At 37.5% G+C, this 15,801-nt stretch overlaps 1 long non-coding RNA gene across 4 annotated transcripts in view; it reads left to right on the forward strand.

Annotated features, from left to right (window-relative positions):
- LOC141579365 (uncharacterized) overlaps positions 1 to 15,801 on the forward strand; it is a 441,343-nt gene that overhangs the window by 159,860 nt on the left and 265,682 nt on the right. The window lies entirely within an intron of this gene.

Here is a 15,801-nt window from a genome sequence, read left to right on the forward strand (position 1 = left end):
TACCTGAACACAACCACTCATTTGTTTTCACTTTGAGCATGACTTCTACTGAAGTCTTGCAAAACTTTTGTCTATATTAACTGGATCTTATCTGTTCTTCTATAACAAATAATTGTTACTTCCATCTTTGCATGTCATCTGAAAAAGTAAGTAAATTTGCTGAAATTGGGGGCTTTTTTTTACTGGGATAGCTACCAAAATGAACACAATCCTAGACCTATAGTCAATAGCTATTCACAACCTATTCATCTTAAAATATATTTTTACATCTCTATAACATAAGTGCACTTATTTTCCTTCTATTTAATTTCAATCCATTATATTTGTATAACTGCAGTTTTTAAATTTCAAAATTTCACCTGTATTGAAATAGCTTTATGAATGCACTGGAGTTTTAAATCAATTTTCAACACACTTTTTATGTATCTTTGTTTTCTACAATTGATAAAATATCTGCAAAAGGCATCATTTTATAAATATTATTTCATGATTTCATAATTCCTGAAACTTTTGCATACCTGTAGCAAGGTATTTTCTGTAAATGCTGTATCACTTTTTCCTTCAACTCACTGTGTAACTGTATAATTGTATCCACACTGAAATTACTACAAAGTATCATATTTTTTTTCTAAGATTATTGACATTTTTATTTGATATAGGTTTGGTGTCATTGGGTCTTAACTCACAGAATTTACACCATGGAATATTCATTTGTTCAGTCTACACTTAAGGCTTTCATTCTTGTCTTCTGCAGATAAATATTTTCCCCCTAAAATTTCCATTTATATTTCTTCAATGAATATTTTCATATTTTTAAAATCAGAGTTTCAGAACTTTCTAATTCTTGATTTAGCTTAATAGTTGTTCTATAGTTCTTCCTCAGCCATCACACTAATGTTTTACTAACATACTCAAATATTTTTTAGTTTTGAACTAGTATCTCCAGGATTTGAGTGTCTCATATAAATAAATACAAAGCAGGTTTTCAATTTCCTAGCAAAATGTTGTATGTTTGACTATCATTTGTTCCCTTAAAAACTCATTTTCTCCAGAGATTAGGGCCGGGTCATCTCTTACTGTATGACTAGTTACTACAGGTAAACCCAAAGGTTTATTGTAACTTTTGTTGGAAAGGAGAGATGACAACAGTTTTTTTTTGAAGAACTCTGACATTCCTAGGAACTGTAGGGACACACCAAAATAACTACAATAATTTTAATTAAAGGGAAGGATATTCTTTTCATTTTTTTCCTAACTTCCTTAATTCATTTCTCATCAACCGAGTGACTCCTAGAGCTTTACATGATAACATGTTCTTTCCTTCACCCTCTAGGTAGTAGCCCTTATTCCCAAACTTTCTTTAATTACTGCATTCATTAATGATGATAGTTTTTAAGAGGCAGAGTTTAAGAAAATATTTTATATCTTTAAAAGACTTGCATGTTTTAAAAAGTGCAAGGATAACTAATTTTGTCAGTATTATTATATAAATTGTCATATTGGGTGATTTTAATGTAGATACAAATTTTTTTTTAAAAAGGAAAGTGAGGGTGTGGCAGAGATAACTTCTCACTGCATATAAATTCATATTATCTTTTTGTAAGCTATGAAAATCAGCATTCGAAAAATACAACGTAGAAAGATTCATGATTCTTTACATAATAGTTCAAATACTAATTATATCTGATTTTTGTGAATCATGTCAAATCTGCTCAGAGAAAATTGTCAAATAGATTTACTAGAAATGAAAGTAAATGAAGTGGTCACTCTGCTTACTTTTCTGAGAGTTAATAATAGCTTCAGCTGATTCTTTAACAGCAAGAGTCCTAAAGGCTAATTTGATAAAGAAGTTCTATTAGAAAAGGTTTGTGTGGGATTTACTTCCCTCTCAGCTTAAGGCTCCACTTACCCTGACTGGTGCTCTGGGAGGGCCAAGAACGCTTGAGTTTTTCATCTCCAACACCTGAGAAGATTTTCAAACCAAGAACTTTGGTCCCCTCTATACCTAGGAAATATTTTATAGCTCTCTCTTGATTGAAATTAAAATACTGTTCAACTATTTCCCCTTCTTGCTTTGAAATCATTGATATTATGACTTCTCTGGATAGGGTAAGAGGCTTTTTACACTATTAAGATTTTTATTTGCTGAACCTCAAACTAAATAATAAGCATCTGAGTCCTTGGTGACCCAGATACAAATGTCACTAATGAGGCTCCTTTGTAATGAACTTGGGCAAAAATCCTGAAAGATGCAGCAGTGGGGGCAGCGTCCTAAGGGACACAAAGATGCAACAAAATAGCAACAGGCACTGGTCAAGAGAAAATATTAAAAAACCAAATGGTCAAGAAGTAGTCTCCTTTTCCTGCATTTCTTCCTTACCATCTACAGAAGCTAAAATATCACAACCCTGTCCCACCTGCTACTTTTTATCAATCATTAAATAAGATAACATAATAGAAAAATATTAGAAAACTTAAAGCAAGTGATAATATTTTGTAATATTCTAAATAAATATATGAATACAAATATTTAAAAAACAAAAATACTATTTTCATCTCCCTCTTTCAGCACTTTTTAAGATGTGGTCATACATGGGTTCATGTAAAGATAGTTTTCTTTTAATTCAGTGAAGGTTCATTTTCTTTTCACAATAAATGTAATTGTGGATGCTATCTTGTGTAATTTTTACATCAAGATGCTTACATTTATCACTGTACTAGATAGCCCAGAAAGGGCAATAAAGAAATGATAAATAATAGCCTTCCATTATTTGCATATTATTTGCTTATGTGTTTACACATTTAAAAGACACTGCAAGTGAATCATTAGACTTATTAAACTTAATAATTAGCAATTACTAAATTTGGAAAGGTTGCTAGACAAAAGTCAACATACAAAAACAATTATATCTCTACACACTAGCCACAATTAGAAAATAGAAGTTAAGAATACATATAAAAAACATGTTATCAAACACCTGGGAATGAATCTACCAAAATATCCAGTAAAACGTCTATCAATATTGTGCAAGGCCACTTTATACTTAAAACTTTGAAATATGTTTGAAAGTTAAAGAGACACCAATACAGAAAGTCTATTAGAAAAGGTTTGTGTGGGTTGGGGTATATGTTTTAATGGATTGGAACTCTCAATGTTGTAAAGACATTAATTTTACCCAAATTGGCCTATATGTCCAAAGCAATCTTAAAATCACTGAAGAGAATTTTTTTTTACATGCTTTCTGAAATTGCCAAAATTTTTAAGGTTTTATGAAAAACAAAGGGCCAAAAAGAGCCAAGGCAACCTCAAGGAAGCAGAAGAAAGTTGTTTGAATTACAGTATTTAATATAAAAGCTTATTTCAAAGCTACTATAAGGAAAATAGTATAGTAATGATTCAAAGATAAGCATATCAATGGAATTAAATGATGAAATCTGAAAAAGATTCACTTATGAAACAGTTGATTGTGATAGGGTTGCCACTGAATGCAAGGAGAAAAGGTGAATGGTCAAATCTTTCCAATAAATAATGCTGAGTTACGTGGATGTTCACATGAAAAAAATTGAATGTTCTTCCTTATCTCAAACCACAGATAAAAGTTAATTTCAGATGGGTAATTAACCTTAATTTGTAAGATATGTGAGTGAAATTTGTTTGGCTGCACCCTGCAGGCATACAAGGGCTGTACTTACCTAGGTTGAAGAAAGAGCCTGGAGTCAGCGATGGAGACTTCAATGGTATAAGGGATGGATAAGGGGATAGCTTACATTTTTGAGGCAAGGTACCTGGAGTGACATCCCAATATGTGCAGCAGATGGTGGGCAGGACCTGGTGGTATTCTTTGCTTCCAAGGTTGAGGGAGAGGGGGAAGTTACTAGATATATGGGGAACTGATGTCAGTTTGGCTCACGGTTACCAGGGAAACTAGCAGAGGGGTGTGCCCCTCACCACCTCTTTGATAAGCTATTATGGTGGAGGTGTTCTGATTTAAAGATTAGAACAATCACTAGCTGGGGAGGGGGCAAGTATGTAGGAAGGTCAGTGATTTGAGTACGGTGTAGATGAAGCAGACACTGATCAAGCAGGGAATGTACAGAGAGCAGGAGAGCAGACATTTTGGGTGGCCTGAGCATACACTTACAGACTAGAACATTGTTACTTACCTTCATAATAATGGGTTTTATGCAAAGATTTCTGAAACAAAAAACAAAGAGCCCTATCAACAAAAGAAATGAACTGATGAATTGGACTTCACTAGACTTCACTAAAATTAAGAACTTTTGCTTTTTAAAGTCAACATAAAAAAAAAAATAGGAAAAGACAAGACACCTAGAGGGTTAAAAAAGCTTCAATACATGCCCCTGATAAAGGATTGATATATAGAAGATTCATACAACTCCAAAAATTAATTTAAAAAATAAAGAAATCTAGTTAAAAAATACAAATTATTTGGCTAGGCATTTCACAAAATAGGATGTCCAATATCCAAAAAGCATACAAAAATGTGTTCAACATCATTAGTTAAAATATGGCTAAAATCAAGAGCTTTGACGGTGACATTTTGGCAAGAATATGGAGCAGTTATAACCTTTATCCATTGCTGATAGAATAAACTGGCACACTATTTACAAAAATTATTTGACAGCATCAACTAAGCTGAACATATGGCTACCATATAGCCTATCAATTCCATTTCTGGTTCTATATTCTAAAGATATGAGTGCATGTCTGCGGAAAAAACATGTACAAGAATATCCTTAGTAGCTTTATGAGTCGTATATGGGAACCAGCCCAAATATCCATCAAGATAAAATGATTAAATCAGTTGTGCTTTATTTATATGATTGACTGTAACTTGTAAATTAAAAGAATAAACTACTACTAACATAGCAACTTGGACAACTGTCACAGACATAATGTTGAGCAAATGAAACCAGTCTCAAAAGAGTACATTCTGTGCATTTCTATTCATAGGACAATCATGAATATACAAAACTAATCTGGCATTGTAAATCAGCATAGCAGATGCATATAGGAGTATATTGATTTAGAGAGGCATGAAAGAGATTTCTGGGATTCTGAAAATATGCTACATCTGGGTCTGTTACATGAGTATCTATAGTTATAAAAATTCATCAAGCTATATACATTGAATTACGTTCTTTCTTTACTATAAATTGTACCTTAGTGTTGAAAAAATACTTGTTTTTGGAGGTACTTACTTCAATATAACAGATGAAATAATATACATATGTATCTATTTCAAATGATCAAGTAGGGCTTGGGAGGAATGGGCCTGCATTAGAAAGAGCTTCCCAAGGTCCCTGAACTCATTTCACTCCACTGCTCTTACTGACCACCCAGTACTAATGAGTGTTGCTCTAAGCAGCAGCGTGGCTCAAATATTCAGGTTCACATTATTTATATTAATTTATATATATTTAACAGTTTAACTCATTTTAAAGAAAAATTAGGGTTATGCTAGTGGTTGTAACACTTACATTTTCATTCAACAGCTCTTTTAGTTTTTATTCCACAGATTAATTTCACTTGTTCATTATGTCATATTTAAAAGATGTATTGCATTTTGTAGTTTAAACCTACTGTGAGCATTTTATGCCCTCCCAGCCTCCTTTCCCACTCTTTAAACGATTCCTCCTGTCCTCGTTGGGTGAGGACTTGTATGTGGCCCGCCATGGTTGCATACTACAAATTGCAATTCTTTTTTGATCTCGAATAAACCCTTTTTTGCTTGGGAAATAGCTGGCACTCTGTTTTAGGTCAATATTTTGGTGACCCGTACAGGGATCCAAAGGCCTTTAGAATTAAGCCTTCTGAGGATTCAGAGGCTAAACCCTTGCTGTCTTATATTTCCAGGACTAAAGCTGAATTACAAGCCATTTTCAAAGATTTTTCCCAAAGTAACCAAAGATCCTCACCGTTTTGCTGAAGAATTTAATATAGTCATTCGAACATCAATCTGGTTTCTCTGACTTATATCAACTAGTTCATATGCCTATTGGTGAAGGCCAGGCCCAGCACTGGATGGAAACTACTGATTGGGCAAAGGTCTCCAGAATTACAATTGGGAGGCCAGCCCTCTACATTATTATATGATCAGGTGTGAGCAATTGCTGGGCAACTTCACTGAGCAATTCCTAGGGCTTTGCCAAAGCGTATTGGTTGGAACACAATTCAGCCTTGCACACAAAAATCTGATGGATCTGCACATGATTCCTACAGTGGGCTTCAGATTATTTTTAAAGGAAATTCCGGTCTTCCTTTAGACTGATTCCAACCCAGGTAGCTTTTTTTTTTTCCCAAGTAGCTTTTAATTCTATTTATTAATGGACTGAACCGAGAAAGGCTGGGACAGCGGAGGGGGAAGCGGCTGGACTGTTGCGGGAGCCCCCGCCCCCGCCCCGTCTCCCCACAACCCCCCGCTGCCCTCCCTCTAGCTGGGCCCCTGTCAGGTGTATTAGAAGCCGCCTGCCAGCCTCACACCTCAGGGCGCTGATAACACTTTCCAAGGAGCTGGTCTCAGCGCAGGCGCGCCGCAGGCCGGGGCAAAGCTCCAACCAGCACGAGGGAGGCCGGAGCCTATGAGGGGCGCAGCGCCTGAGGAGGCAGAAGAGCCCCCTTGACGCCGCCGCCGCCGCCGCCGGGACCGCTGCTCCTGAGGCGGAGGGAGCCTGCGCCGCGGCTCTCTTCCCGCCGGCGCTGCGCCACCTGCGTCTCCCCTCTGGAGCCCGTCGGTGAGGCGCTCTTGGCGGCCCCGCTCTCGCTCGCTTGCCCTCCGTCTTCCCTCCCTCACCCCTTCGCGTCCTGGCGATGCCGCACGAAGCCACTCTGAAAAGGACTCTGGAATTCCACCCGCCGCTGAGCCCGGCGTTCCCCAGGCGGAGGCGATGGGCGCCACTGTCGCTCACCTCAGCGCGGCCTCCCCGTCGGCGGCGTCGGTCATGGCCACCAACGCCGCCTCCTCCTCGGCCGCCGCCACCGCCTCGCCGCAGAAGCATCTCTAAACGGAGCCTCCTCCCTTCGACGTCTCCTTTCGCCTCACCACAGGTGGGGCTCTTCCCATGGCTGTCAGGTAGGGCTCCCCGGGGCGCCCGGTGCTGCTGCCCGATTCGGGTGGGGGTGGGGGTGTGTGTGTGTTACCTGACTGCTCTCCTGTGTTAGCAGAGCCCTCGGGGACCACTATTTCCTTAAATGAGCTCTTCCAGCCTCAGAGACACAGTAGAAATGGCCTGATGTCAAGGAGCGGGGGTGGGGAGTGGGAAAGTGGTGTTGGGGTAATTGGGAGGTGGGGTGGGTAGGGCCATTTCTTGCAGGGTTTTGTGGGGAAGAGGAAGATCCTTTTCTTTGGGCCTGTTAACTAGAATTGAGCGGTTCCGTAGCCTGGAGAGCCCCTGTGGAAGTGATTAGAGAGGGTGCTGAACGGAAATCTAGGCAAGAGGAGGGTTACACGGTTCACCGTACTCTCCTTGGCTGTCTCCCAGCATCCACTGGTCGCAGTTGTTAACTCTGGAACTGGGTAGTTCGAGTGGAGGCGGCAGCCCCTCCTTCAGTTCAGACAAGGCTGATTTTAGTACATTGCGGGTGGAGGGTGCAGAGGGATGTCACTGCAGGGAGATCTAGGGCTGTCATTAATCACCCACGAGAACACCACTTAGGCTGAGTCAAGACCTATTTCCCTAGCAGGGTGAACAACAAGGAAGATGTTCTTCTTGAGTACTATAATATGATCACACTGTGCATCTAGACCTTGAGAAACTTGAACTTTTAATGAAAAGCAAATTGTACTGAAAATCAGGGCTGAGTCGTTGTTTTTAATTGGAAGTGCTTTATTTCTGCCCAGCTGGGTATGTTGAGAGAAAAAGCCTAGGCCTTGAGAATAATAAAGAACCCCTACACCCTCCTCCCCAAAAAGAAAAAAAAGGAATGGAAAACTATACCAGATTTAGTTAATCTGGCAAACCAGCTCTCTCATACTCTAGATGAGTCATCTCAGTGGGAGACCATCAAAATTCTTAATTTTCAACACCTGTGAATGAAGGCACTAAAAGGAAATTAAAAACCCTCCTAGTTTCTGTAATTATTGCAAAAAGCCATGACATTGGAGAAGAGATTGTTACAAACTCAAGTGCTTTAGGTTCCTTTAGCCTTTTAAGCAGCTTTTCCAACATCCTCCCAATTCTCAGTGATGGGACTCCAAGGAACAACAGGGGCTCTTCTCAATCCTCCTTCTTAATCAGTTTGGATAAACATTCCTCCAGATTGAGAATGTATCTCTTCCAGCCCTAACTGACACTGGAGTCACACTCCATGCTCAACCTGAATAAAATAAAAGTAAAAAATAAAATAACCCCTGCCTTGGAGTAGAAAAGTGGTTCAAATAGTGGGGCTTTTAAATGACCCTCAAAAGGGTGCTGTCTGTGAACCGATTCCTTTTCGTTTAGGCCCGTTGATAGATACACATCCTTTTCTCTTTAGTACCTAAGCCCCTAACCATTTATTAGATTGAGGCTTCTTAGAGAAGTATCATGCTGGAATCTCTTCCTCTCAAAAGGGGAACTAATTCCAGAATTTGACAGTAGACATCAAAGTAACCCCACTAGGTGAATTAAATTACCCTTTGACATCTTTTATTTGCTCTGTCTTTGGTGGTACAAGAGCTGATTCTGGAAACACTCTTTGTCCCTATTGAATCAACAATCACCCTCCTTAAGGGTAAAATCGTGGCAAAATTCACAGTGCATATCTCATCAAGACAAATTTATCCTTCAAAACCTCTCACCAGAATTAATTAATGTCCTATAAGTAAAGATGCTCTTCATGGCATAAAGCCCATAATAGAAGATTTCAAGGCTCAAGATTTCATTTCCCTTTGTACTAATTTTGTTCGCCTATTTTACCAGTGAGAAAAACTAAGATTCAAGGGTAGAGGTTTGTCCCAGACCTTTGAGCAATATACAGTGCTGTTGTCTCTGGACACCCAGTTATTACTAACCTTCATACTCTACTAACATCCATTCCCACCAGAAGCAAATTCTTTACTGTAATTGATTTATGTAGTGCATTCTTTAGTATTCCAGTTGCTGAAGCTAGCCAATACCTCTTTGTCTTCACCTGGGAAGAAAAATATCTGGATAGTTACGCCTCAGGGTTTTACTGAGAATCCTTATGATTTCTCACAAGTCCTGAAGACTACCTGGATGACATACAGTTCCCTACATATTCTACTTCATTGCAGTATGTGGATGATTTGCTTCTTTGCTTTTCTTCTCAAGTCTTCTCACAGGGAGACAGCATCCTTTTGCTAAAGCTTTTAGCCTTAAATGGACATAAAGTCACCAAGGAAAAATTGCAGTTTGCCCAAACCCAGGTTCCATATTTAGGGTATCTGATGTCAGAACAAAGGTTACATCTAGGTCCAGATAGGCTTCATGGTATCCTAAATTTCCAAAATGCAAAACTAAGTGCCAACTATGAAGTATCTTGGGCTAGTTGATTATTGCCAAAATTGGATTCCAAATTTCTCTCTTATTGCCAAACCTCTGTATGTTTTCCTAAAGAACAGCAACCCTGACTCAACTTTATGGGAAGCTCTAGAAGGCATAGCTTTTAAGGATTTAAAGGGGAGTTTGGTGAACTTACTTGCCCTTGGGCATTCTAATCATCAGATTCCCTATTTCCTTTTTGTTTATTGAAAGGAAGGGAATGACCTTTGGGTTCTTATCCAAAAACAAAGGGCCCACTATCAACCTAAGATATTATAGCCAGCAGATTCACCCTGTGGCACAAGGATATTTCCCTCACCTTAGAGCCATTACCGCCACTGCACTTACGGTTAAGACCATGGAGAAAATTGTTGTGGGATCCCATTTAACCATTTTTGTGTGTCGTGCAGTAGAAGCTTTCCTCAATTCTCATATCACACTCAACATTTCTTGGTCGGCCACCTCACTTCCTGTGAAGTACTTTTGTTAACTTTTCTCACATAACTCTTTCAAGTTGCGATACCTAAACCCTGATACTCCTTTTCTTCCATCACTGACAAAGCCACTTATGACTGCTTAATGCTGACAGATCACCTCCTGACTCATTAGGATGATCTACAGGAAAATCCTTTGGGTAACGCTGACTTCTAATTGTTCACTGATGGTTCTTATTTAGAAGGTGACAATGGCAGATGTTGTGCGGGGTGTGCTATTCCAACTCCTTTTGATGTTGTTGAGGCAGCATCTTTAACCATGGCTACTTAAGCCCAACTGGCTGAATTATATGCTTTTACAAGGGCATGCAAGGGCAAAACTTTCAACCAAGGGCAAAACTTCTAATATTTATACTGGTCGTAGATATGCTTTTGGAGTAGCTGATGGTTTTGGAATGTTGTGGAAGCAATGTGGTTTCCTCATTTTCAGTGGAAATAAAATTTAACATTCCCTATGTTCAAGGATTTTTGATTTTAATACTTGTACCTGCCACTCTAGCTATTACTAAGATTTTGGGGCATTTTAAACTTGATATGCTGGAAGCTAATGGTATTTCCATTGTTGGTATTTCCTTTTAACAGGTCTGGTCTGAATATCTCAGGAAAGCTGTTTCATTAGTTGTCTGCTTCAACTCTGGAAAATCTTTACTTCCTTATGGTATTTCTTATGGTATTTCCATAAGAAATGGTGCTCTTAAACGACCCATAGTGGCCAAACCTCTGTCATGGGCCAAAGAGATATTTTTCCAAATGATAACTTAGAAAAACTGGCTAGAGAAGCCCAACAACTGACCTCAGAAAGGGAAAAACAAGACTGAAAATTTAACAATTGTTGGCTTTATAAAAAGAGAAAGTTCTGGTTAAGACAAAATCCTACCTGGTTCAAACTCAGTCCTACTGGAGACTCAAAAATTTCCACTCCTAACCACTGTACGTGCATTAAACCATCAGTCTGCCAACAAAATGATAGCACTCATGAATCAGTATTTTTGGGGAAACATATCAAGGTTGCAAAAAGTGCCTACTTCACTTGTTCTACTTGTTTAAGCCAAGGGAAGCCTGTTTGTACTGGGCCTGGAAATTTTAAACTGCCTAAAGGACAGTTTAAGATTTGGCAAGTAGATTTTACACAACTTCCTGTCTCATGAATATAAAAATATTTTAATCAAAGTATGTTATGTTTTCACAGTGGACTGAAGCCTTCCCTTGCAGATAGGCTGTTGCCTCTTCTGTGGCTCAAGTCCTTTTGGAAAAGATTATCCCTACTTGGGGAACTCCTCTCAAACTTCATAGTCACTGAGGAATCCATTTTACTGGTCTGGGACTTCAACAAGCTTGTGCTGTTTGGCTGGTTTCACAACATTTTCACTGAGCTTACCACTCTCAATCCTCTGATTTAGTCAGAACTTACTAATGGCATTAAGATTCAATTGGCAAAATTTGTAGAGGCCTTCGAAATACCTTAGCCAAAAGCATTGCCACTGGTCCTTCTAAGTCTCAGATCCATCCCTTTGGAAGTCAAAAATTCACCCTTTGAGATAGTCTCAAGACACCCAATGCACCTGGCTCCTACCTCACAACTGATAAAAGGAGAGATTCTCCAATATTGCAAAGGTCTAATTGCTTCTATAAAAGTAGCTATGTTTTGGTAGAGCAGTCATTTCACAGTGCACTCTTGGAAGATGAAGAACTCAAGCATCACCCCTTGTAACCTGGAGGTTTAGTCTATTGGAAAAGACTCTTCCAGAAGACTCTCTTCATCCACTCTGTAGTCTCTTATCAGGTACTGCTAACCAACCCTTGTGTTGCCAAACTCCAAGAAATAAGAGACTCTTGGATTTATGTGACACATGCAAAGTAATCACTGGACCCTGACTGAAGCTGCACATCATCTGGTGACTTGGAAGTAAAGATTTTCCGGAGTTGAAGCAGACAACTAATGAGACAGCTTTCCTGAGATATCCAGACCAGACCTGTTAAAAGTCTGTCTGCCAAATTTTGATGATGACGTGATGGTTCAGATGATCTTGGTTCAGATGATCTCCATTGTCTATGATCTTGACAACATATAGACTTTAGATAAAAAGTACCTGAGAATTCTCTTTCCTACCCCTCCTTGTTACTTGAATGTGACTTCAATAGATTTCTCATCTGTGAACTTTCCTCTGATGTGAGATACTCCACCCAGGAGAGGTCCTTCCTGGCATTGAGGGAAAAAAAGCCACTGAAACTGAAAATCCTGACTCTTGATCAGCAATGCTTTCAAAGAAAGATCTTGATGAAAAGGGGGAGGGGTGGAATGGAATGTAAAAATTAGTAAACAGAAACCTCAATTAAAATAGAATCGAGATACCAGAAAGGGGAGCTTTCATGCCCTACGGCAATAGCAGAGCTCAACAGGAAGAGGAAAGGCTTCTTGCCTGGCAAGAACTCAGCCAAGGAGACAGCCACAACTCAGCTAAGGAAAAGCCATGGGAACTTTGTTTACTGAAGCTCTCCCTCTTTAGAGTCCTCCTGTCCTTGTTGGGTGGGGTTTTGCATGTGGCTCACCATGGTTGTAGACCCTGAACTGCAATTCTTTGTTTATCCCAAATAAACCCTTTTTTTTTTTTCTGGAGAAATAACTGGCAGTCTATTTAAGAGAACAAAATGAAGGGCTTCAGCATAGGTAGTGAGCATTTTCACACCCTTATTAATAGCCACTGATTTCTTTGCTGATAGTTTAACATAGATGAAAGTACAGCTTACATAGTTTTAGTTTGAATTGCAGTCATTTCTGTGCCTAATTTAGGTGCATTCCATGTTTTTTTTAATTGCTTTCACTTTTTACATTTTAACAATCTTCTAATCATTTTAGTTCCTCACCAGCCAATACAATATAGTTTTAGATAAAGGTATAGAAACAAATACAGATATAGATATGTAACCATTTTCCTCACAACTTTATTTAGAACTGTTATCACTTTAATTTTACATGTTTTCTGTTTAAATTGACCTGTTAGTCTGTGATTTTTAAAGTATTCAAAATTGTAAGAGACTATATTTTATAATTCACCTTAAATTTAGTTTGTTGTCAAATTCTTTTTCTGCATCTGTTGAGTTGATCATATAGATTTTATCTTTCATTTTATTAAGATGGTGTATCACATTGATTGATTTGTGGATGTTAAAATCATCCTTGCACCCCTGGAATAAATCTCACATGATCATGGTGTATGATCCATTCTGTATACTATTGAATTCAGTTTGCTAGTATTTTGTTGAGAATTTTTACATCTATGTTCATCAAGGATATTAGGCTGTAATTTTCTTTACCTGTAGTGTTCTTGTCTAGCTTAGATTTCAGGATAATGCTGGCTTTGTAAAATGAGTTTAGAGGTGTCCCTCCTCTTCTATTTTTTTGGAAGAATTTGAGAAGGATTGGTAATAATTTTTCTTTAAATGTTTGGTTGAGTTCACTAGTGAAATAATTTATTCTAAACTTTTCTTTGTTAGGAGGTTTTTTATTTTTTTTATTACAAATTCAAATTCCTTATTAATAATTGGCCTGCTCAGATTTTTAAATTCCCTCATGATTCAGGTTTGGTAGGTTATGTGTTTCTAAGAGTTTATCCAATTCTTTTTTTTTTCTTTTTTTTTTGGAATTTATTCATCTCTATAGGTTTTGTTGGCACTTAAATTTTTTATAAGATAGTTTTAGGATTCTTTGTATTTGTGTGATATCACTTGGAATGTCTCCTCCTTCATTTACAGTTTTCTTTATTTGAGACATCTTTTTTCTTGTTTAGTTTAACTGGGAGTTTTTCTATTTTGTTTTTATTCTCAAAAAACCAACTCTTCATTTCACTGATATTTTCTATTATGTTTTTGTCTTTATTTCATTTATTTATGCTCTGATTTTTGTTATTTCTTTCATTCTGCTAACTTTGGGCTTCACTTATTTTTAGTTCCTTGTGTTGTACAGTTAGGAGATTTACGTGAGCTCTTTCATTTTACTTAATGTAGGCATTATTTCTTAATGTTTATAGTTATAAATTTCACTCTTACAACTGTTTTTGCACATCCCATATGTTTGGTATGTTGTATTTCCAATTTAATTTTCTCAAGATATTTTTTGACTTCTCTTTTGATTTCTTCTTTGACCCATATGATGTTCAGTAGCATATTGTTTAATATACACACATTTGTGAATTTTTGAGTTTTCTTCTTGAGATTGCTTTCCAGTTTCATGCTATGGTGGTTGGAAAAGATGCTTGATATGATTTCAATCTTTTTAAGTTGATTAAAACTTGTTTTGTAGCCTATCACATGATCTAATCTAGATAATATTCCATGTATGCTTGAGAAGAATGTGTATTTTACTGTGCTGGGTGGGATGTTCTGTTAATGTCTGTTAAATCTATTTTATCTAACGAGTAGTTTAAGTCCAGTGTTTTCACATTGATTTTCTGTCTGTCCATTGTTGGAAGTGGGGTATTGAAGTCCCCTACTCTAATTTTACTATGTCTGTTTCTTCTTTCTAATCTGTTAGTATATGCTGTATATATTCTTCTATGTTGAGTACATTAATACTTGTGATATACCTTCATGATGAGTTGACCCTTTTATCATTATATAATGACTTTGTCTCTTGTTACAGTCATTGGCTTAAGGTCTGTTTTTTTTTTTTTTTCCACTGATATAAATATAGCTATCCCTGCTTTATTTTGGTTTTCATTTGCATAGATTGTCTTTTTTAATCCCTTTATTTTTAGTTTTTTGTGTTCCTAAAGCTAAAGTGAGTCTTTTGTAGGCAGTGTATAGTTGAATTATACATATTTTTTTATCCATTCAGCCACTCTGTTATTTATTTATTTATGTATTTATGTATTTATTTATTTTACATTTTTTAATTGAGTTATAGTCATTTTACAATGTTGTGTCGAATTTGCAAAGTGTAAAGCACAATTTTTCAGTTATACATGAACATACATATGTTCATTGCCACTTTTTTTTTTTTTTGCTATGAGCTAACCACTCTGTCTTTTGATTGGAGAATTTGGTCCATTTTCATTTAAAGTAATCATTGATATGTATGCACTTACTATTGCCATTTTGTTAATTTTTTTTTTGGCTGTTTTGTAATTCCTTTTTTACTTTTCCCTCTCCTCTTCTATCATTTGGTGATTTTTCTGTAGTGATATGCTTTGATTTATTTCTCTTTATCTTTCTTGTACCTACTACAAGTTTTTGCTTTGTGGTTACCATGAGCCTTACAAAAACCTTCTTATATTTATAACAGTCTATTTTAAGCTCATAACAGCTTACCTTTGAACAAATTAAAAAACTCTACATTTTTATGATGTAAAATAGAGTTATCCTGTTTCCCCAATCTTCAGTGAAGATCATAGCCAGCTCCTAGATTTATGCTATATTAAAAATAAGACCCTCAAGCAGCTTTCAAAGTGTGCAGTTGGATCTTATTCAGGAATGTCTGGGAGATAGTTCTTTTTGCCTTCTCCTCTGTGCTGAGCGCTGGTGGGATAGCCACAGTGAGTGTTAGTGTGCTTGTTAACAACTGCTCCTTTGTTTCTTATAGTCTTGTGGGTCTCATGGATGCAAACCCCATTGGCTTTCAAAGCTAAGTGTTTTAGGGGCCATTTCTAGGGTAGGTGTCTTAAAAGTCAGGGTGCTAAATGTAGAGTCCAAATTCTTCACTCCTCAGGTTGAAGCTAGGAATTGGAGTTCCCTCCAGATTATACGACACTGTGTTGATAGTGTGACTTATGGTGAGAGTGTGTCTCATGGTGGGAGTGTGTCTCAG

The sequence above is a fragment of the Camelus bactrianus genome, chromosome 12, assembly GCF_048773025.1.
Source record: "Camelus bactrianus isolate YW-2024 breed Bactrian camel chromosome 12, ASM4877302v1, whole genome shotgun sequence".
Taxonomy (NCBI): Eukaryota; Metazoa; Chordata; class Mammalia; order Artiodactyla; family Camelidae; genus Camelus; species Camelus bactrianus.